Source organism: Felis catus, chromosome B2, assembly GCF_018350175.1.
Source record: "Felis catus isolate Fca126 chromosome B2, F.catus_Fca126_mat1.0, whole genome shotgun sequence".
NCBI lineage: Eukaryota > Metazoa > Chordata > Mammalia > Carnivora > Felidae > Felis > Felis catus.
The window spans coordinates 21,784,168-21,805,251 of record NC_058372.1 but is presented as its reverse complement, the minus strand read 5'-3'; the positions used below and the strand labels follow the sequence as shown (position 1 = coordinate 21,805,251).

At 45.3% G+C, this 21,084-nt stretch overlaps 1 long non-coding RNA gene across 2 annotated transcripts; it reads right to left on the bottom strand.

Annotated features, from left to right (window-relative positions):
* Positions 1-225: 225 nt before the first annotated feature.
* Positions 226-20,826, bottom strand: LOC105260557. 2 transcript variants are annotated; one of them, XR_006597580.1, is made up of 3 exons: positions 20,441-20,826; positions 571-1,052; positions 226-365 (listed from the first exon to the last, which is right to left on the bottom strand). It is a non-coding gene; the product is annotated as an uncharacterized LOC105260557 (long non-coding RNA). The 2 variants fall into 2 exon arrangements; XR_006597579.1 differs by having other exon boundaries at positions 233-730; positions 822-1,052.
* Positions 20,827-21,084: the final 258 nt, after the last annotated feature.

Here is a 21,084-nt window from a genome sequence, read left to right as displayed (position 1 = left end):
CTTCTTACTACATGCTCACACACACACACACACACAATGGTAACTATGTAGAGGTGGTAGATATGTTAGTTATCTTGATTTTACTGATCTTTTCACAATATATACACATATCAAAACATCAACTTGTATACCTCAAATATACATGATTTTTGTATGTCAAAGATATTTCCACAAAGCTGTTTAAAAAAAGAATTTTAACTTTTTAAAAAGTTTATTTATTTTGATTGGGGGGGGAGCTTACATGTCCACAAGCAGGGGGAGGGGCAGAGAGAGAGGGAGAAAGAGAATCTCAAGCAGGCTCCATACAGTCAGAGTAGAACCCAACACATGGCTCGAACTCACGGACCTTGAGATCATGACCTGAGCTGAAATCAAGAGTTTTAAAAATGAAAAGCAGAAAGCATATTGTAACAAGAATGGCAAGACGGAAACAAGGAAGGGCAACAGGAAAGGCAGAATATGTTGTTAATGGGGCCACTGAAGAGGCCAGGGCTACCAGACTGAGAAGTCCTCCAGGCCGGCCCTCTGCCTAGGGATGAGAACTGAGCACCAGATTTCCATGCTTCTTACCAGTGTGGCTGATAGTGACCTCAGCCAGACAGAGACAAGAGCTTCCCAACCACGACACATTTTGATCTAAAAACGCTGGTTTGGCAGAAGAAGGTTTTCACTTCCTCAAAGTCTTTAGGCACAGAAAATATCCCCATAAGTCTCTGCTGAAAACAACCTCCTGGAAAGATGGACTTGGGGTGAATATAAGCCTCAAAAACAAACCTTGATCTTGTTCCATTCTGTAACTCAGCCATAGCCCTGCACCTCACCTTGTCTGAGGCTCTCCAAACATTTGCGGAATGCAACTTTTTGCTGGTTACTTGCTGAATAGACAGGTTACCCCTGGAAGCAGAGCTCCACATGTTCTATTAACCAGCCCTAACCATCAGGAGGCAGATCTTAGCCACTCTCCACATTCAGTGTCCAGAAATGTGCTCTGGCCTGCCTTCTTGCTGCCTTATGCAGGCATTATGTGTATTTCTGGATCGCAGTTTCTTCCTCTGGAAAACAGAAATGAATAGAATGATAACAGTAACACATTTATTCCTATGAGATTTTGGTTGATCTGTGAGAGAGTGAGGCCGTTTCTTTATACACACACCACTTGTATGTCATACCCACTGAAGTTTGATATGCTTGTTAGATGTCTTCCTAGCCTCACAGATCTGTAAAACGAACCAAAATACAATACTCTTATAGAACACAAAATGTTCCAAAGACATTTCTTTAAAGCAATACTTCCCAGATATTTTTGTGTGCAACATCTAGCAGAAAACACATTTGACATCTCTATGCAGGACAGATGCACACACATGAGCACACAGCTGAAACAAAAGTTCAGTGAAACAACATTCAATCCTACTATATGTGGTACATACACTCTGGTATTTTCTATTCTGTTTCATTTTTTAAGTACTGGACATAACTTACTCATGGGTTATAATTCACAGATTGAAAAACATTGGCCACAGGGCTTCCAAAGAGAGATGACAGATTCAACATACAGACTGATCACCCCTCCCTTCAGAGAGCCTATTAAAATGGTAATCAAGGAACAAAATGACATAGACCCACAAGGACAAAGACACAGGAGAGGGATATCAGCAGGTAGGAGACTTAAACAAGTTTTAGAAGATAGATCACCAGGTTTGATCACAGCAAATGGCAAAAAACAAAGCAAACAAAAAAAAAAAAAAGACAAAAAACAAATACACACACAAAACCCACAGTGCTACAGCAGACATTTCAGTTGCCTACCATAGCACTTGCCTTATTGTTCCTTATAATAGGATTCAGATTTTGTTTAAAATCTCCACATTCTATGGCAAAGTCATGTCAAAGAAGACCAACCCCATCTTCAGTTCCAGGGAGTAGATCTTGATTAGTGGAGGGCAATTATATTAATTTTATTCCACTTGTCTAATGATTTGTTTAGGAAGGGACATAAAACCTCATTTGGGATGTAGGACCATGAAGCAAAGTCTGCCCAGGAAGGGACTGATTCAAAATATTCCACAGTTTGAAAAAGAGTCAGAGGAAGAAATAGTCCCAATAAACACTGCTGCTATATTTTTCCTACAAGGGGAATTATTCAAGGCATTCTGGAGGAATTTTTTTGGTGGTGGGAGGGGGTTAAGTCCTGGGTCCCTGATGATGTAATTCATTCATTATGTTAATCAGCACCAGAGGCATCTTACTTCAGGACTTTTTTTTTCAATGTTTATTTATTTTTGAGAGAGAGAGACAGACAGACAAAGCACAAGCAAGGGAGGGGCAGGGAGAGGGAGAGGAACAGAATCTGAAGCAGGCTCCAGGCTCTGAGCTATCAGCACAGAGCCTGATGCGGAGCTTGAACTCATGAACTGTGAATCATGACCTGAGCCAAAGTCAGATGCTTAACTGACTGAGCTACCCAGATGCCCCACTTCAAGACTTCTTATTATGCAAGATAATAAATCCACTTGTATAATGAGCCACTCTTAGTTGGGCTTTCTTTAGCATCAACAAAGCATCCTAACTAATATTCCAAGGCATGTCACTATACAATTCTCCAACACCAGGGATAAACAGAGGAGCTTTGAACTTCCAAGGAAGGGAAGGCCAGGTAATACACAAAGAAATAAGAATGAAAATGGTATTGGACAACAAGTACAACATTGGATGCTAGAAGATCAATCAATGACTTCAAAATTCTAAGAGAAGACTATTTTTCTACCTTGAATTCTTTAATTGACAGACTAATCAAGAATGAGAGCAGGTAAAAACATTTTTAGACACTCAAGGATAAGAAAATTATCTCCTATACTCCTTGTCCTAAGAGTAGTAGTTGATGGGTTTCAGGGAAAGGAGAGAATAAAAAGGAAGAATAAGAAAGGATATAGAGATCTAGGAACCAGTGACCCCAATCACCAGGGTGGGAAACATGCCAAGTTTGCTGCAGATCTTGAGAATAACCAGTCCAGTGGGAGCAGAAAGATGGAGAGATCCAGGAGAAAAACAATTAGGCTTGACAGAGTAGATAATGTGGCAGATCTAGTGACAAAGTGATAATCAGGAAGAGGTTAAAGATATAATATTAATGATTTATTGCTGCATGACAAATTACCCCAAGACTTACAGATAATAAACATTTATTATCTCCCAGATTCTGAGCGTCAGGAATCTGGGAGCAGCTTAGCTGAGAGATGCTGGCTCAGATTCTCCACTGAGGTTGCAGGTAAGATGTCAGCAGGGCTCCAGTCCCCCGCAAGCTGACTGGATCTATGGGCTCCGCTTCTAGCATGGCTCACTCACACAGCTGTTAGAGGAGGCCTCAGTTCCTACTGGCCATTGGTAATAGGCCACAGTCTCTTCCCACATGGACCTGTCCATAGGGCTGATCACATGACCTCACAACATGGCAACTAGTTTTCCCTAGAGCAAGCAAGTCTGTGAGAAAGACCAAGGAGGAGGCTGTAAGGCCTTTTACGACCTAGCCTCAGAAGTCACATGCCATCACATCATATTTGTTAGAAGCAATGCACTGGGTACAGCCTGCACACGGCACAGGTGCTCTCCATTTTGAAGGGAAGAGGGTCAAAAGGATCTTGGACATATTTTAAATTGCCACATATGTTTATAAAACAAGCATGTAAGTCATGAGTAAGACAAATAGGTAACTTAAAGGAAGACAAAAGTCTACAGAAAAATACAGATATAACACAAGCTCTGACTTGTAAATAATATCAACAGTTTTGGTTTTAAAAACAGTGATTACTGATTTTATTAAAAACAGTGATATAGCTGTATGAGAAGAATGGGGGAGGTGAATTGGAGAGAATAAGAGAGCTGACTTCTCATTAATCCTAAGAGGAAGTCAACAGACCCCCACCTATAATTATAAATTAAAAATCCTAAGAGGAAGTCAACAGACTCTACCTATAATTGATAAATTAAAAATAAATTAAAAATATCAATATAATTGATAAAGAAAATAATCAAGAGAGTGAGGTATGGGCAAAAGAATGAACAAATACATCAGTGGAACAGATACCTTAGGATCTTGACCCCTCTTCAAATCCCCATACACCTCCTTCCTTCCTATACCCTTATGGCACTGATGGAGGCAACTATGGATCATCTGTGTCAGGGACACCTCAGTCCACCATTCACCTGGACCTGGCAAGGTCCCCTCCTGGATCCTACCCAAACCCCCTCCACACACCCAGTCCCTACAACAGCTGACCTCAGATGTCCTCATCAAGCCCCACCCTTGTCGTCCCCTACAACAAGTGGCCTTTTGTACACTACCTTTTCAACAGGGAAAGTAGGGCTATCAGGCATGAATTCTCAGGAATTCCCAGGGCTCATCCTCCTCTTGCTTCCTCTCCAGGCTCCAAGGATGAGTCCTCCTTCTCCTACCCTCCTGGTGTCTCACCTGCATGCAGACCCCATCCACCTCCCTCCTAAAGAACCCTCTCTGTTTTCTCTCCCTCCCCCTTCCCTTGTCCCTTGGGCTGACCATCCAGATACTCCTCATTTAAAACCAAAATGGTAATCAGCACCAACAACAAAACATTCTCATGGCCATAGCAGTAATCACAGAACAATCCCCTTGGTGGAGCCATGATGTCAAGCTGACTTTCACTGGGGGGCGGGAGGGGAGGGAGGAGGGGGAGGTGAATCACGAGGGCTTGGGTGGGGCAATCAGGCAAAGGGGTGGGGCTGGATTTGAAAAGTGTGCTCCTCTCTTGGTGTGTTACTCCCTGGCCTTTTCCAGGCACTCCTAACCTCCCTCTAGACACACCTCTAGAGAAACAAGTTGTCTTCTTGACACGAATCCCATGACAAACCCCCACCCCAACCTCTGCAAAACCAAGCAAACAGAAACAAACCCACCAAACTCCTCCTCCACCCTGTGTGTTCTCTCTCCTTCTGCCCTCTGTCTCTGTCTTTGCCAAATTGTCTCAGAGTAGTTTCACTTAGCCTCTTTGTTGTTTTCACTTTCTAGCTCCTGTAGTCTGGCTCCTGCCCACTCCCCCCCCCCCCCCCCGCCACCATCTACCATCCAGCTCTTATTAAAGTCACCAGTTAGCGCCAGATTTCCAAATCCACTGAACACTTTTCTTTTCATCTTAAGAACTGTCTGCACTGTGTTGACTCATTACTCTTCTTTCTTGGAATGTGCTTCTCCCTGACTTCCATACCCCCCTCGCCCTTGGTTCTCACCCTCTGGCCCCCCACAATGACCTTGCCTTCTCAGGCAGTTTCAAGAGCTCACTTACCCTCTTACCAGTTGGGTTGTCCCAAGACCTCCCTGCCGGGTGTCTCTGTGTCTCACTGTACCCAATCCTGTGAGCACTCTGACCTTCTACATACTTTCATATTCCCCACATACCCTCATGGCTCCCCAGCTTGTCTTTTGTTCCAGTTATCTGCAACAAATCTCCCCAAAGGAGATGAAATCTGAGGCTCCAGTCCAGGGAGTGATCTAGGTACCAGCAAAGGCCAAATACTCAGGGGGAGTAAGAAGGGCTTTGGATAGCACTGCTGGGTGTGGGGCCTGGAGCTATGGGCTCCCTTCATTTTCTTCAGGAGACTCCTGTGAGCTTCATGGATTCAGTGGGGGTTGGAGCTCACAGGTGCAGGGAGAGGAGGGTCCCATCCTGGGCTCAGAGTAGTTCAAGTTTTGGTCTCTCCTGGATGGTAAATCAAATTGCCCTGGGCCTTCCTTGCTTGGCCCACAGGCTCCACATTAGACCACAATAAACACCCTCAGCTGTTCGCACATATGTTCTGGCTTCAGTCACCCAAGTGCAGTTTTTAATTCTACAGTACAAGCATGAGTCTGTTTTCAGCCTGATTTGGGGGCAGGGGAAGGGGGAGGCTATTTGAGGCATTTTATATGAAGAATCCACCAAACTGAACATCGCTACTCTTCAATTAGAACAAATGATAACCACAGTTTGTGTAGAATGAAATTGCATGAAATACAATAAGCAAGAACAGAGCGATCTACTACAACCTGCATTTTTGTAACAGGCATCCTGAGTGACATCCTGACCATCTACTGGTTAGACACATACCTAGAAGAATCATTTAAAGTCAGCTCTCAGAACTCAGTCATTTTGAATGTACCAGAAACTAAAGTAACACTTGAGGCAACATGGATCAAATAGAAAAACAAATCGTTCCGGTTTAGTGACTAATAATAAGATAATAAGGTTATACCTATTGTAAAAATGTCAACAAGCTTGGAAAATGTTTTCTGAGAGCAGAAAATTTGAACCACATCATGAAAAAGACAGATACAGGGAACTTGGGAAGAATGCCTACTGATCTAGGGTCTGGATGGTAGGGGTTTTTGTACCATGGGGGAGCTCCCCTCAATTGCAGGCAGCAACCAGGGAAGCCCCGCAGGGAAACAGTGGGGGAAGCTCTGGACGACTCAGATAGAAACATGACAAACAGATGTCAGCTGCAGGCAGCAAAGGAACAATGCATACACAACCTAAGATCTCCCCACACTGATGGGCCAGAGGTGACCACATGATCAGTCCATAGCACAGGGCAGCTATGGCCTGAGTACTAATACTCCATTTCTATCTTTTCAATTGTCGTACGACTCCCAGATTGATATCTCAGCCCTGGCCTCTTTTCATAGCTCTAGACCCATATATCCTACTGTCTCTTTAAAACATCCCCCATAGGGACGCCTGGGTGGCTCAACTGGTTAAGCGTCCAACTTCGGCTCAGGTCATGATCTCACAGTTCGGTTTGTGAGTTTGGGCCCCACATCAGGCTCTGTTCTGACAGCTCAGAGTCTGGAGCCTGCTTTGGATTCTGTGTCTCCCTCACTCTCTGCCCCCCCCCCCCCGCTCTTACTCTGTCTCTGTCTCTGTCTCTGTCTCTCTCAAAAATAAATAAACATTTTAAAAAGTACATTTAAAACATCCCCCATATATGTCTATAAGTGTTTCCAGTCCAACATATTGAAAAAGCAAGGTCTAAATCTCAACAAACCTGGTCTTACTCCAGGTTTCCCTGTTTCAATGGCATGGCCATGGTCCACTCAGCTGCTTGCACCAAACTCTGGGAAGCATCCTTGATTCTTCCTACTGTGTGTCACCACCAAACCTCCGAGCCCATTTGTCATTCTCCACATTCGTGGCTTCCACCTTGTCCAAGCCACCATTGTCTCCTGCCTGGATTTCTAGAAGAGTCTCCTAAGCTGTCTCCTTGCTTCCATTCTTGACCCCAACCTCATAATTTATTCACATACCAGACAGAATCAGCATTTTAAAGCCAAGGTGAGATGGCTTCCTGTGACACTCAAGGTCAGTTCCAGCTTCCAGAGGATGGCCTTCTCAGACAGGTGGGCTCCAGCCCCTGCCTTCATCTCCTCTCTCTGGCCAGCACTTCGACTTGACATGAAAATTCTCTGCTTATGTGTGTTTCGTTCCCATTGACTTCTCTTGCATGTGCAAATATGTTCCAAAGAGAAATCAAGTTCCCTTTCAGACTAAAGCACAAAATAGAGTTTGGCTTATCTCCTAAGAAGGCCAAACTCCAAGCCAATCTTGTAAAAATCTTTTGACTTCTTTAAAATTCTTGAAAAGCAGTTGCTGGTCCCTTGCCAGGCTCCCTGGCCCAGTGCTCCCCACCCATGTCCCTCCAGCACCACTAGCTGCCTCTGGTCCACGCCACAGCTGGGCTCTGCCCCTTCGGAAGCTGATGCTCCAGCAAGGGCGGTGGATTTATGGTGCAAGGTTACACGGTGTGTAAATCTGGGCCTCAGGAATCAAGGACTGTGACATTTTTACAGCCTCCTCCTCCAAGCCCCTGCATGGATATGAAGCAACTGGAGGGAAAGAACATCTGGTTTCACTTTTTTTACTCACTACCACAGTTCCCATCTGACAAAACTCTGGATCTTGCCAGGGTTCTGGTCTCTGGCTGAATGAATGAGCAGTGAGGCAGCGTTCTGCTAAGACATGTTGCTTTTCCTGTCTCATCATGGTGTAAAGAAACCACCAGGAATGAAAAAATCACCACCACTGCACAGTAACAAAGCATTTGCCTGAATCAAGGCCTGGGTGGCAACCTGCCAGAGTGCAGGAAGATAAGGAGGGACATTTCTGGGAGAGGCAAGGGAGAGCCTCCAGGGCCTCTCCTGGAACAGGGGCTGGGGGCAGGACCCGTGTGCAATGAATGCTGGGACTTGTAGTTTCTGTGGGCAAGGCAGCCATCAGTGCAGGATCCAGAGCTCCTTCTCACCACATACTAGTATAACCTGGGACAGGACCTACCAAAGTAATGATTATAATGGTAGCTAAAGCTCACACTGGGAGGATGCATACCAAAGATAAGAAGCCACTCTGATTAGGTACATCTTTCTGGGCATGACTTATCTCATGTTCAACATGGCTCAAGCAGCACCCCACCTTTTCTTTTCATCTGGTAGAGAATGCCATATTGGAGCTGGTTTAGAAAAATGTGCTCCTCCTTGCCTGTGCAATCAGTAGCAGTCTGAGTAATATGCCAGCAGGGATGATCAAAGCAACCAGAAACAGGTCCCCTTGAAGATAGGCCCCTTGCAGTGAACAGAGCCTTGTGTCTCTGTCTCTAATCATTACATATGGCTTGGCTTGGTTAGACCCAGTGATGGGACCAATAATCCTTCATCTGTTCCCCAGACTAGACACTGACCCAAATGGGACAGGACAGACAGCAAGCCAAACAAAGTCTGAGTTTAACACTGCACTGTGGCCCTATGAAGACAGCCAAAGCAGTGACATCTGCCCTCAGGTCTCCAATCCACACTCTCCAGGATTCCAAAAGCAGACGATAGGTCACCCTACCTCAAAACTCCTCTGAGGTCCACTGTCCCAGTAAACAAGCTCTTCTCTACAAATTAGTTTTTTATAGCTCTCAACTGTTGTCTCACTCACATGTGAAATTCTAGTCAACAGGATTATTTGCTAATGATAATAGTGACTTTTCATTGAGCACTTACTATGTGCTATGAGTTCTCATCATCTCCCTTAATCCTACCTCAGTCCCAGAAGGTAGGCACTATGATGTCCATTTCTCAGATGATGAAACAGACATGCAAAAGTTAGGGTCTTCTACCACCTACTGTCAGCAAACCTGAAACAGCAAGCAGGTAGCTGTACTGGAGGTGACCACATAGCCAAGTAAACAATCACCACGAGGGATGAATGACCTCCTGCCTCAAAAATGCTTCATGTTGTCTGGCAGGACTGGTCAGTGGCCTCCCTCACACTCTGCTCCCACAATTTAATCCCATGAGCACTCATCACCACCACCCTTCTCCCCCGAATTCACCTCCATTGGTGGCCTTCTTCCACAAGGGCTACATGGGGAACTTTAAAAACTACTGATGCTGGGGCTCCAACCCAGAGGTTCTGACATCATGGGTCTGAGAGGTGAGAGGCATGAAGGAGGATTAAAAGTTCCCCCAGGTGATTCTAACATATGACCAAAGTTGAGTACCCTTAACCTAGACTTCTACGTCATCAGAAAAACAGCATTAATTGGGTTATCCCAAGGGAAACCCCAATTCTATAGGTACCTGTCATGGACACCCAATCCCATCTTCCTACAAAGAAAAAAAAAAGGCTCCTCCCAAAGATCAAAGGCAGGTAGTTTCTCAAGGACCTCACGCTCACCAAACTCCCTCTTCCTCACCCCCTCCATCTCTATTGCAGTCCTCCCAGAGGTAATTCAAACACAATTTGTGTGACTCTCCTACTAAGTGAACCTTCTTCAAAGATGGCAGCACAATTTGTCTACTGTCTGTCCTTCCAAATATTCATTCCTCAACCCAATCCAATCTGACTCATCTTACTTCACTAAGACATTTAGGCCAAGATCACTGACTACTCCCATATCACCACTTCCAGCCACCTACCAGAACGTTAGTTATGTTTGATGCAGGAGCCCAATGTCTCCTCCTGGCTCCCTGAGCCCACAGTTTCTGGATTTTCTTCCTAATCTCTGATTGCTCCATTCTCCATCCTCTTTGCCAGACCATCATCCTCTACACAAAGCCCACCTGAAGGAGTGTCCCAGAGCTCTTCCCTGGGCCCTTTGCTCCCCTTATTTTATGCCCTTTGCCTGAGTGATCTCATCTATAGCCATGGTTTTCATGCTTACCACCCCAAGATCAATGCCACAGATCCACACATGCAACTGCCTATTTTAAATCCCCATTTTCCCATCCCAAAGACATCTCACATTTAGCCTGTCCTGACTCTGCTTTCCCTCCTCCATATCTCACGTATCTTCATTGTACTAGTTCAGTCTAATCGCAATCCATTTCCAAATTCTGTTAGTTCCATTCACTTACTATCTCTCAAGCTGTGTCCTATTCTCCCTGCTTTAGAGTCGTATTACAACCCACTTTCTTTTCTCATCTGGGTCACAAAATAATCTCTTATTTTAAAACCTTCATGAAGAGATATCGAAAGTATGTCCACAAGTTCTTTGACATGCTTTCCTTTAAAAGATGGGGTCTAACTCCTTTACTCTTGAATGTGGGCTAGACTTAGTGACTTTATCCTAGCAAATAGAGTATGGTTGAAGTGATGGTTTATAACAAAATACCATAGACCGGGTGGCTTAAACAACAAACATTTAGGTCTCACAGTTCTGGAGGCTGGGAAGTCTAAGATCAAGATGCCAGTAGGTTTGGTGTTTAGTGAGAGCTCTCTTCCTGACTTGTATATGACTGCCTTCTCCCTGTGTACTCATATGGCAGAGAAAGTCTCTCCTTATAAAGGCACCAGCCCTGTAAGATTAGGGCCTTACCCTTATGACCTCATTTAACCTTAATTGCCTTCTAATCCCCATCTCCAAGTACCATAAGAGTTGGGGTTTCAACATGTAAACTTGGAGGGAACACAGATCTATAGTTCATAACAGCCACTTTGGCCTCCCTTTGGGTCACCCATTCTGGAGTAAGCTCACAGCCACGTCACAAGGACACTCACACAGCCTGTGAAAAGGTTGATGTGGAGAGGAAATGACAATCTGCCAATGACAAGCACCAATTTGGCAGCCATGAAAGTTAGTCACCTTGGCCTCCAGTACCTATAACCTCAGCCAGCATTGTAGCGGCAACCTCATGGGAGATCCTGAGCCAAAACTTCTCAGGTAGGCATCTCCAGAAATCCTGACCCAAAGGGAAATGTGCTGTTGTCCTAAGTCACTGTATTTTGAAGTAATTCATAGCAGAGAGAGCATTGATAACTAAACCCTTCATCCCATTTCCCCCTGACCACAGCCAGAGCTGTATTTTCAAAATGTCTGTTATGTCATTCTTTTACTTAAAATTATTTTCTGGCTCTCAAAACCTCCAAATGAATAATGAAACTCATGAAAACAATATCCGAGATTCTTCAGGAACTGGCCTCTTGGCCTCAGTTCTCAAAAGCTCACATAAGGACTCTTTCCTCTATCAGGCAAGAATGATCTCATATCAGATGCCCCCTCTGAAAGAAATCCTCCTTGAAGTGTCAGATAACACTGCTGAGAGTTGTATGAACCGCTATCAACATGCTAATAAACATTGACCAGCCTATTACCTGCTCTGGCCTAAAAAAGTTTATCTTTTGCATCAGTCTCCCCAGCACAGAAGGGTACCAAGTGTGTGGGAGGCATTTGATAAGCCATGTTGATGGAAGGGAGGATAAAACAAATAATTATCTAATGAAAGATAAATATAAATGAAAAAAATTATCTAAAACTAACTTCAATAGCAATCACTGACTGAATCAAAGAGTACAATTCCATCAGACATTCTCAATCAACTCACTTAGATAAAACCAATCTTTTGGGGGAGACTCCCATTTCAGGAGGCTGGGAGCCTTGGAAACAAATTCTGTTTTGCATCTTCTCTTTGACCAGCCAGGGACAATAGCCCACCTTGACGGTGAGATGCTCCTTGCTTCCCACCATGTCCCTGACACCCTGGGCTTCCCTTCAGGTAGCCCTGACATGGGTGGCATTTGAAACTTACAGTGAACTTGGAACATCGAGATTTTAGGTTCAGGGTCAGTTTCAGGGGTGTGCCTGTGAGAGGCAAGGATGGGTGGGTCTGAGAGAGGCAGTCCTACCACATTTACTGCAACCGCAATGATTTGCTGGAATGTGCACAGACCCTGAGATCATTTCGATGTCTGAGCAGGTTTTAGGAGAGGAAAAGCAGGTGGTATTTTGTACTGTTCATCTGGGGTCCATTTTTCATACATGTTTGGAAATACCAGTTTTAGTCACTGATGTGAAGAAAAAGATTTGTGAGTCAGGATATCTAGAGGTCCTCCAGAAGGTCACTTAGATTGGTGGTTGCCTCATCAAAGTGAAGGGCCTGAGGCTTTTTATACTTAGAAAAAATTTGAACTGCTTGCTTGCCCTGGCGGGTAAGGGTCCATGGAGCTGCAGGGTGGCTGTGATGTCTCTGGCCTCCTCCAGTAGTCACCCACTGGCCCCCATCCTGTCACCTGGGGCTGTCACCAGTCCTTCCTTCCATGCCTCCTGTGAGCTAGGGAACCTTCCTCCCAGCCCTTAGCCCTAAGTCAGTGTCACCTCCCTAAGGGCTTACTCTCTGCCTCACCTTTCCTGGGGAGCCCCTCATTCTCTGCAAGTCAGGCAGGAACATGGAATTTGTATTGGGTAAAGGATTGCTGATAATAATAGCTAAGAAAGCATAAAGAACTCTCACTTATTCATACCAAAAGTTTTGTCCACTGGGCATTGGAAAAAGAAGGGAAAGGAGGTCTCTTCTTTGCTTTCAACTCTTTTTCTGAAGTGAGTGCTTTCTGTCTGGATTTGCTCCACATAAAAAACGGAAGGAAAAACATCCAAAATGTCTGGTTTCACTAGAATGTTGATGGTTCCTTTTATCCTCAAGCATTTTCCTGATTGTCTTTAATTAAGAGAAACTGTTTAATGTCTTAAACACTGGCGGCTAATAACTCTTATGCAGTTACCTCACCGGGGGCCAGGGGGTGACTTTTCTGCCTTAAGTGGGAACAGGAGGAGGAGTGACCAGGCAGGCCCACTCTGGTCAAGGGCAAATCTCTGGAGAAGGTCACAGGCAAAAGTTTTAGCTCATGGCTCACAGCAGCAGAGGATGCATGCACTTGGAGGGAGAATTTAAACCAGGAGCATTGGGGTGCCTGGGTGGCTCAGCTGGTTAAGCAGGTAAGCATCCGACTTTGGCTCAGGTCATGATCTCGTAGTTGGTGGGTTTGAGCCCCCCTTAAGGCTCTTGCTGACAGTTTGGAGCCTGGAGCCTGCTTTGGATTCTGTGTCTCCCTCTCTCTCTGCCCCTCCCCTGCTCATGCTCTGTCTCTCTTCCTCTCTCAAAAATAAACATTCAAAAAATATAATAAATAAATAGATAACTAAATAAGCCAGGAGCAGCAAGACCACCCCCTGCAGTGCCAGACAGTGATCTCTCGCCCAGAGGCTGGTACTGTTTTCACAGCACATGTCTTCACCTTATTCTGGACCATTTCATATGTTCATTGTATGCCTCTCCTTCTCGTTGTACTATGAATACCTGTTCCTTGATAAAATTCACAGCTAAAAGACAAAAAAATAAAAAAGAAAGTGAAATAATCAGCCAGAACACTTGCCAGGATGCTCCATTCTGAGTCCACATGAATGTTGTGCTGGTTAACTGGTTCTACAAAGGGAAAGAGGAGAAAGCCCTGGTGTAGCTTTGCCAATTCCTCTGGGAAAAATACCTCTATCCTGGATGACCATCTAGCAAGGTTTCTGAATGATTAAAAGTCAGTTCACAGGAACCCATGCGGCACACCACTGCCCAACACCACCCCACTGTGCCCATCTCATGGATGTTACAATCTGAAGCTCCTGCTACAGCCCCTGAGTAGAGAAAACAAATACCATACCACCAGACCTGTTTTCTAGAAGAAACCTGAAATAGTATACCACAATCTGGATAAGAGTGAATATTTGTGAAAAAGACTCCATAAGCACTGTGAACAAACTAGTTTGTTATAGGAGAAGTATATGATATGGCCTGTCCTGCTTCTCAGCATGTTGCTAAGTTGGGGGGTCAGGGAGAGTTTCTTGCCTCCTTAATGTTCCTTTGCCCTCCAGTGTGGTCAGAAAGAGCTCAATTCACAGGAAGCTCAATCACCCTAATAGATGGATAACTGCCCTTGATGAGCATGTTAATTGGGTTAAGAGTCACACCTTTACCAAAGAGTTAGATCAAAACCAGAGGTGACCTGGATAGGTCCCTTGCATCTGACAGATGCAAACAGCCTTCATCTAGACCAAGCTGAAAAGCAAAAGCATATGAAGCCTTATCTGGCCCCAGCTCAGGCCTCAACTTGGAACTGTCCCAGGTGAAATGGAAATTTCAAGGCTAGGCCAGGTATGAGGCTATGCAGAAGGAGAAAGATAAGACACATATTCCCTTCTCTACCCCACCCCCATAAAGCTAACCATACCCCATCTCAGCTAAAGAGACAGAAAAAAGACAAAACTACCACATCTAAACGGGAGTGTCAGTAAAAGGCCCTTGAGACCAGATGCTTCAGCCATGCCGGGAATGGCTGTGTGCTATGGTTCCTCCTTATCACGGGAAAAAGGAAAAAGTGTGTAAGATGTTCTGCACTTATATGTCACATGTAGAGAAAAAGCAATAAATCTGTTGTGGATTTATTGTGTAAACATTTATTGAGCCCTTACTATGTGCCAGTAACTGTGCAAAGCGCTAAGGATACAAAAGTGAAAAGCACAGTCTGAGCTCCCCAGCCAGAGGAAATCTTGATCCCTGCTTGACCAGAGCCTGGGTGCCCATGGGCATGAGGGTCTCCAGGTTGCAGAGCATAGAGCCAAGAGTGAGCAGAGGACAGAGGCTGGTGGTAAAGCCAGCATTCTGCTGGACAGACAGACCTCACAGAGTTAAGTGGAAACCCAGGCAGGAAACAGACACCAGGGAGGAGGCAGAAGGACTGAGGCCACAGCTGCCAAGACAGTCAAGTAGGTTTGGGGTAGAGTAGAAGACAGTACCTGGAAGATTCTTGAAGTGATAGCAGGGAAGCCTCTTTTTTTCTTTTTCCTAATAGGATGCCTGTGTCCTCTACTTTTCTTGGAAGGGAGTTATTAAAACCATTATCACTGGTTCAGGATCTCTCAAGCTTCCCATAGGCAATATTCCAGCAAATGTAAAGTACCATAAGTAGTTCCATTAATTGGTGTGCCAGGAAGGAAGGAAGGAAGGAAGGAAGGAAGGAAGGAAGGAAGGGAGGAAGGAAGGAAGGAAGGGAGGGAGGAAAGAAAGGCAGACTAACAAGTTATGATACACCACCAATTTTCAAAGTATTCTAGTCTCAGAAATGTTCAAATAAGAAGCCATGCATATCACAGAATCAGTGGAATATAGCAGTTGGACACAGATGTACGGTGAGAAGTCTGAAAAAGGGTGCAGACAGGCAGGGCTCAGCAAATAGAAAGGAATGCGGTAGTGACCACTGACTTAACCTATCTCTAAGATGATAAAATCCATTAAGAGTCTCATTCACCTGGTTAGGGACCTTTATAAACATGGTCTGTATTGTTCCATTCTTCTAGACAGTATCTTCTCTCTTGACTCATATCCATCTAGAGGGTAAAAAATTGTCACGAGCACCTGGAGACAACTGAGCAATGTGTTATGTGAAGACAGATAAATGATAGATAGATAGATAGATAGATACATAGATGATAGATAATAGACAGATAGATAGAAGATAGATACATATATAGCCAGAGATATAGTTATATGAAGGCTTATAATCTGTGATCCCTTTTCTTACATGCATATAAATTCTGTTTCTTACCCCTGGTTGGGCTGGCTATCCCTGGGTAAAAAACAAATCTAGATATGGCATATACAATCTGGTAAAAATGAGTAGTGATATTACTCAACACCATGAACTTGGGCATGGTGGATGAATGACCCCAGGTGGTAGGTAGCAAAAAGTTAGGTCTTATTCAAAGCAAGATGTAGGCAGAGCTGTAAGGCAAATTGAAAACAGAAAGACCAAGTGAGGCCACTTTGATGGTGAGCCTGGAAGACACGGATTAAGCAGCCATGAGGAAAGGAAGGAGGGGTGTGAGGGCACAGACCAGTGGACTGCAGTAGCACAGAACACAGAAAGTTTAGCGCAGAGAAGCTAATGGCGGGAAAGCTGAAGAGTGCCCCGTCTGCCTCCAGGCTTCCCCTGGTGCCAAGGGGACGTGTAGACCAACTCTGTGCATCCACTCCCTTAGATTAGAGTGAGAAAGCAGTAGAGCTGCTCCATTAGGCTGTAGGCCCTGGAGGGCCAGACCTGCCCCCATGTTTCTCTGTGTCCCCCCTCAGTGTGTCTGGCCCCCAGCAAGGGCTCAGAGAGTATTTCTGGTTTTTCAGTGAAGGGCATTTCCTCATTACAATCCTCCTCAGCTATAAACACTGGCCCTTAGAACTGAGGGCATTCCTGCACAGATTATCTGGGCAGACAAAGCCTTTGTCCAGGTTGGACCACCCAAGACTCACCCACATCTTGCCTGGGGCCCGGAGGAAGGCCTCACCCTCCCTGAGTAGAAGGAAGGCAACCAGGCTCCACCGAGCCATATAGGTCAGAGCTGGAGGCCCAGGGCTGCTCTAGTCCAAACTCTTTGGGTCCAAGGAAGAAACTGAGACCCAGAGAAGTGTCTATGAGCAGGACCCAGGCCTCTGGCGCTGGCCACTGTCTATCACACATGCTCCCCATGACTCCCTGGTCATGTGTGCCCCACTTTAAAAGCATCTGCATGTCAGCCTGGGCATGATGATGGGAGCAAAGGTCTGACCTCAGCTCAAAAAATAAGACACACCCATGAGTGTGCAGAATGGTGGGTCTCAGACCCTGGCCAGGGCTGGTGCAGACTAATGCAGGCAGTGTTTTGCCATACAAGATGCACATTCCCCTTGAAGTGTCCAGAAGGAATCAGAGAGACCAGAGAAGACAGCATTTGTCAGGAGAAAAGGTAGGGCTGGGCATTGTGTCCTAGCAACTTCCTAGCCCCCCACCCCACCGTATTATATTGTCCTGTGTGCCGCTCCCCTTGGAGACACCCCTCTCTCTACAGTTCTTCAGGGCACTGCCAGCAGATGAGAACAATGTGTCTGCACCCATTTTTCCTAGGAGCTCTCTTCAGGGAGTCACTGGGCACCAGAAACAGAACCATTACAGTTTCTGTAATGAAAGCAGGTGGCTGGCTCTGACCTGGGGGCAGCGATTTGAGGAATTACCTATGTGACCCAAGAACTTCAGAGTCTAAATAAGCACTTATGCAGAATGTGTGTGTAAGCCTTTATGTCAGCTCGTGGCAGGAAGCTCCAGAGTCTCTCTCTCTCTCTCTCTCTCTCTCTCTCTCTCTCAGACACACACACACACACACACACACACACACACACACACACCATATTTGCAGTTTCCACAGAACTTTCCAGAGAGTGGGCAATCAATAAATAAATGTTGTGAAATAACGATTTAATTCATTCAATAAAGGATTAAATTACTGAATAGATCAGGCAGTGAAATAGACTCATCTGCTTTTAAGAACAAGGTCTAGACTTGAAATTTCACTGTAAGTATTTAGAGAGGTGATGGTTGAAACCATTTGGGAGTTCAATGCAGATGGTAAGTTCATTTCAAGGGAGGAATTAGAATGCCCAGGAACAGCGTTCCAGCCCTCTTCATCTGTGAATGATTGATCACGACAGGAATTAAAGATTAGGTAATTTAGAAAATCAAATGGAAAATGCCTTGTGCACTTATTAAATGTTCTTGTTTATCTAGAGAGTGATAAATATATCCACGTCACTTACTGCATATATATACACCCCATGTATTATATTTACACCATGTATAATTATCAAATGCTATATACACACACCCCATATACTTCATATACGCCATATGCATATACTACATGTTAACTTATATAATGATAATGCATACACTGGCTATTTCCAGTATCCTGACTTAAACTGATTCAAAATCCTGGTGACTGCAATCAGTATCCCATTTGGATTCTGGAAAAAGTTCCCAGGAATATGATGAAAAACACTGAAAATCCCAGTGTCTGATAGTTCCTTCATGTCAGCTTAACCCTAATTGCCTACAGTAAGTCCAATTAGTGGCAAATCAGATTTCCCCTTCATTTCATCTGATGAAGTAAGCTTTGGCAGGAGCATCTGCCCACGCAGACCAGGGTGAAGAGGGAAAAAAGGACAAGGCTGTAGTGGACAGTGAGTGAGGGACCCAGTATGGGATGTGGTGCGCTGTTGGCTTCTGGGCTCCCCAGCATTCAACCCTTAACACTGTGCTTCTGTCCCCTGCCTCCTCCGCTCTGGCATGCCCAGCCTCTCTCCTGTTGTCTAATGTTCTTCTTGTAGCCTCAATGTCTTCACCAAAGGGCAAACTGTCTTGCATTGCATAGTGTGAAGAGTTTTTTAACTGATTTTTATAAGAATCAAATCAATAAGGGACAATCCTGCAAAAAAAAATAACTTGAAATCTACTTTTAAAGTAGATTTCTTGATCCCTATCTTAGCTCTGTCTCTCTATCTCTGTCTTGTCTCTGTCTCTTTGTCTCTCTTTGTTCCTTTTTCTAAAACACACACACACGTGTGTGCGCGCACACACACACACACACACACACACACACACACCTTCTGCCACATGCATGTTCTTTGCTGACCCAGCACCCCTCCCCATCCAAGAACATGGTACTTCTCGGGGAAACTGACAGGAGTCCTCTTGGCCTCCAGGGTCCCACAGCCCCTGACTCAGATGCCAGGATGCAGGATGACAGGCACAGGCATGTCCTCTCAGGAGCACAGGGCAACCACAGCCATGGGCATGTGGGACCAGGGCACAGATGCCAGCAGTGCTGGCTCCACGTAAAGCACGCCCTGCCAAAGCCTCCTCTCTGCATCTCAAGGTCACAATAATAGATTATGAAAGAGTGGAAAAGCACTGCACAGAAAATGGGCCATGGGGACTTTCCTCTGGGTAAGGAAGCAGAGAACAACACAAATCATTTGAACTCCGCAAGGGAAGGCAAATGGACTGTGGGGACCCCCCTCTGACACCTGCCCTATCTCCCTCTGTGGGCTTTGAAAACAGAGTACAGAGACAGTATGGAAGACAGCACAATTGGAAAATTATGTCTAAGGTGTTTTTATGCAGAAGAAATTCTATCACAAACATTCATGTGTTTCACAAGAACCGAATACTTTCCTATTATGTTTCATGGCAGTGACTTTTTTTTTAATCCCTTGCAAATTAAGGTGGGACAAATGTTCTCATAAAATAAACATTTCCCTGTCTTCAAAAACCACTGATAAATAGTCCAGGCTAATGACACTTTGCCTCTCCTAAAAAATATGGGAGGGCTGTTTTTCTGGAGTAGCCAACAGAACCACCTACTCAAATGCTCTGAGAGAACAGAAGACCCAACTGTTAAAGTTGACACCCTAAGGATGACATTGGTTCCCAAGGGACTGAAGCAGAAACATTCAAAGAAACATTGTATGTAAGACGCTAGGATACTTCAAATCTTGACTTAAAAAGTAAATAACTGGACAAAAAAATAAAATATAAAAAAAATAAAAAATAAAAGGAACTCTTTTTTTTTAATGTTTATTTACTTATTTTGAGAGAGAGAAAGATAAAAAAAAAACTACAAGTGGGGGAGGGGCAGAGAGAGAGGGAGACACAGAATCCGAAGCAGGCTCCAGGCTCTGAGCTATCAGCACAAAGCCCAAGGCGGGGCTCAAACCCAGGAACCATGAGATCATGACTTGAGCTGAAGTCAGACGCTTAACCGACTGAGCCACCCAGGGGCCCCAGAAACTGGTTTTAAGTAAGCTCTGTGCCCAACATGGGGCTTGAACTCATGACCACGAGCTCAAGAGTCACATGCCCCACCAATCAGCCAGCCAGGCACCCTAAAAGGAACACTTTTAATCCAAGCCACACTCAACATTTAGAAATTCTTTGTGGTCTTAACTCCGAGATGACAGTAAGTTGTTTAGAGTAAAATCAGACCCCCTGGTAAATTCTCTAAGGGGATGCTGGGCATTTGGATTTTACTTCCAACACTATTTATTCCCAGACGGTTTAGCAAAGGCAGCGCCATATTACAGGATCGTATCTTAGGGAAAAAATGTCTAGGGCAGATGGCCAGAAGTAGAGTTGGAGATTCCAGAAGCATTTCTAGCCTCCTATACATTGGTGGCAGCATCTCTGCCTTCTGCCCACTCCAAGAGCCTCTCCTAACTGTGTCCTCCTGGCATTAACTAGTGGCTGCCAGCGTTGGAAACCAGTCTTACCAGTTCCTGAACTGCCAGCCACCGTCTTCAAGCATCCAAGTTGTGGGCCCCTCTCCTGGGAGCTGGCCTGCAGGGAATTGACGAGGATTCATGCCAGAGGGCAACTCTGCGAGGCCTGGTCAGAGGTAAACCACGTGGTCCAGAGAAGCCACCGAATGGTCAGGGCTCCACTGAGACCTACGATCACACCACACGGGCGGGGCCCTTCACTCAGAGAGCCAAGCGCTTCCCAGAACAGCTCACGGGCCTCAGGCCTTAAATCTCGGCTGGAGATTTTCAGCTCTGGTGTTTCCTCCTAGTTATTTATCTTCCCTCTGTGGCTTCAGGCAGGTCACCCTGCGGTGCTGCCATTCCCCCACTCTTTGCGAAACAGGAGAGATTACTACTGACTTCCCGATGATTCATCCTGGATGTTCCCAGCCAGCCACGGAGGCCAACGAAGCCTGTACGGTGCCTCCCTCCCTCCGCTGCATGCCTGGGGATCAGCTGAGCTGTAAGGATGTGGTGACACCAGGACCAGGATTTCCTGGTATGCCAACCCCAGGCCGGTGCTGCTGCCCTGCCCGAGTGTAGGGGGAGGTGGGAGAGGGGGGAGGGTGCAAAACCTAGCTGTCTGAGAGTCCAGCATTCCTGGCCCTGCCTGG